We start from the raw sequence: 3,912 nt of genomic DNA on the forward strand, positions 1-3,912 counted from the left end.
AATAGTTTCGTTCCAGAAATGGTCATGTACATACACTTTTCCTTCATGACGAAAGATTTCAGTTGAAATTAAGACGGTCATTCACCATTAATTCGGATACATGAATGAAAATTAATCATATCAATATAATACAACTTCTAGAAATATTAAAACATCTTCGCATAGCGTGAAACTCTAAAACATAATTCAAGTTCTGTTATATCAGTGATATTTCTATATCGCTCTATAATTGATGTATTGAGCACTATTTTAACAGTGAAAATATATTATTATTGTAAAACAACTTCATTTGGACTAAAATAATACATAATCAATTTGTTGAAAAAAACCTTCGATGGAAAACTTTACAGAAGTTTTTGAGATATGCCATTTTAAGATACCATCAATTTTCCTGAAACTGAATCCATATTTTTACCTGATGCCGGTGACACATTGGTTAAGGTTCCACATGTTTTATCGATGAAAATTTTGTTTACGTATCGATTTTAGCATAATATGTATAGAATTAGATGTAAGTGATACATGCAATCCAGGTATGGTACCTATTCCAAGACATCCACAAAATTCAGAATGTAACATTGAAGAGCTTAGTATAGTTTTGAAGCCATATTAAAATTCTGTGTGAATTATTAAAGAGCTACCACACCTTTTTGAAACTTCAATGTGAAGAAAACTCACCGATGGAAACTTTTGTTATTGTTGAAACTGTAAACAAAACATTGAATTTATGTGGTATATTTCTTTCTGAAGCAAATTCCACGTAACAAATTAAGAACAAGCTTACCTTAAGTTTGAAAACTTAAATTCCAAATTGAAATTTTGTATAAACTAAGTATATATGTATTGGTTGAAAGCCTTATATTGACAATGATAAATGTACTAGTAATAACAGAAATACGCGTGCCACGTGCCAAAATATATTACTATTAAGTATCGATCTGGACTGTACTACATAAAGAATAACAAGCCGCATATAAATTGATATAGGTATTTACAATTCCTATCAATACATTAAATACATACGGCTATTAGTAATCGTACCATCATAATATCCATCAGGGTTCAACAGACCAGATATGTCAATATCCCCGGAGGTGAAGTTTCATTATGATGATGAGTTATAATCTGCTTATCTCGTGTTAATTCTTCATTTTGTATATATGCAAGGTAATTTACAAATTACCTACTGATGTTAAATTACAGTCTATAGAACATGTTAATGATAAGAGGTACCTGTATACCATATTGTTGATGGTGAGATACCATGATTACACAATATCAGGAATCATGTTTACGCCATGCTGATGATCAGGGTGCAGCAATGGTAATGGATTAGGGTTGAATTGAGTCCATTGACTTACTCTACTTTTTGTAGAGTATTGTTACTTTTGTCTTCACTGATTACAAGTTCTAATATAGCATACTATCAACTATTATTAACCTAATGTGTATAACTGTCTCTAATCAAATGACTCAAAAAATGAATGAAACCTTTGCCAACTTGTCCAGGCATAGAAATACTCTCCCAAAACAAGTTATCTTCAGTGCCATCATAATTAAATGATCCAAAATTAATATTACTTCGCGCGAAAAGGTAACTTAAATCCATAAAGTTTTCAAATTATTTGCAGAAAAGTACAGAAATCACATGCAAACATACTTGTTTCCTTTGTTTTTTTTTTTAAATTCATTGACATTACTATTGATTTTTGTTTTGTATTGGATTTCATCACACTGAAATTTCTGAACTAACTTCCTTTAAAAACTTAATATCTATATAGATAAATAATTCATGTCATTATATAGAAAGCATTCATTCTTTTCATTTATGTCACTAAGTATAGGATATCTACACTCATCATGTTATAAAGCATATGGTATTCAAACCTATCGTTAACTTTCATGTTATAGAGTATGAAGTACAAATCATCAAGTATTAGTTACAAACTATAAGGTATTCATTTATCGTTAACTATTATTGTACATAGTATATTTAAACATTATGTCACATAATGCAGGACATCCTTACTTATTGTTAAATATCATTCATGTTACAACACTAAAAAGTAGCTATACGATAACAAATACCTATGGTTTAACATCTTGTTATAAAGTATAAAGTATTCATACCTATAATTAAATATAAGTTAATTTAAAAACTATAAGTTATGATTATCATTACATATCATATTACAAAACAATAAAGTATACAATAACTATAGACCTACCTATGGTTACAAATCATGTTACAAAGTATAAAGTATTCATACCTATGATTAAATTGAAAACTATAAGGTATTATCATTACATATTATGTTACAAAACTATAAAGTATAAGATATCATGTTACAAAGTATAAAGCATTCGTATAAGTTAAAAACTATTAGGTATGATTATCATTACATATTATGTTACAAAACTATAAAGTATATGATAACTATATCTATGGATAAATATTATGTTACAAAGTATAAAGTATACTCATACTTATGATTAAATATAAGTTAATAACTATAAGGTATGCTTATCATTACATATCATATTACAAAGCTATAAGGTATCCAGACTTATCGTTTAAATTAATTATATTTATTGATATTAAATATCATACAACAAAGTATAAGATATACACTTATCAATAAATATTATGTTACAATTTATAAGGTTTCCATTGATATTACAAAGTATTAGATATCCATACTTATCGTTAAATATTATAGTACAAAGTATAAGGAATTCATACTTATCAATAAATATTATATTAGAAAAAGTAAAGTATCCATACTTGTCATTGAATATTTTATTACTATCTAATATATATCTATACGTGTCATTGAAAATTGTATTACAAACTAATATATATCCATACTTGTCATTAAATATTATATTACAAACTGTAAAGTATCCATACTTATCATTAAATATTATATTACAAACTAATATATATCCATACTTGTCATTAAATATTATATTACAAACTGTAAAGTATCCATACTTATCATTAAATATTATATTAAAAACTGTGAAGTATCCGTACTTATCATTAAATATTATATTAAAACTAATATATATCCTTACTTGACATTAAATATTATATTAAAAACTGTGAAGTATCAATACTTATCATTAAATATTATATTACAAACTGTAAAGTATCAATACTTATCATTAAATATTATATTACAAACTAATATATATCCATACTTGTCATTAAATATTGTATTACAAACTGTAAAGTATCCATACTTATCATTAAATATTATATTACAAACTGTAAAGTATCCATACTTATCATTAAATATTATATTACAAACTTTAAAGTATCCATACTTATCATTAAATATCATATTACAAACTGTAAAGTATCCATACTTATCATTGAATCAAACCCTCCCTTCCCCGAAAACTAAAATATCCATACTTTTATAAAGTATCAATACTCATGATTTTTATCATAAAGCATTAAGTTTGTAATTAATGATGCAAGATTTCATTGGAGTTGTTTTCACCAAAAAATGGTCATTCTGCGAACAAAGTACCAAACTCGAATTCGAATACACCTCGCTTCTTGACCACCAACCCAGTCCTGATAACCTTAACCTCTTCACCTTCATCTCTATCCAATGATAGGAGGAACAAATGGGACATAACTCTTGTGGTCATATTTTGTACATTTACAAAATGTACGCTTGACTCCGAAAAAAAAAGACAGTGATCAAATCCCTGACTTTCTGTCTCCCACCTCCTTTTACAAGAATTCCCTCATCTCAGAATTTCACACATAAGTACCCTTTCCACTCTCCAACATTATATAATAATATTCTACTCTTTTGTATATATTGCGTCAAGTCTGCAAGTCTGTCTTTAAAATTTTATTTAAGTATATACTCTCTGTTTTTTTACGTATTAATA

The sequence above is a fragment of the Lottia gigantea genome (assembly GCF_000327385.1).
Source record: "Lottia gigantea unplaced genomic scaffold LOTGIsca_136, whole genome shotgun sequence".
NCBI classification, from domain to species: Eukaryota; Metazoa; Mollusca; class Gastropoda; family Lottiidae; genus Lottia; species Lottia gigantea.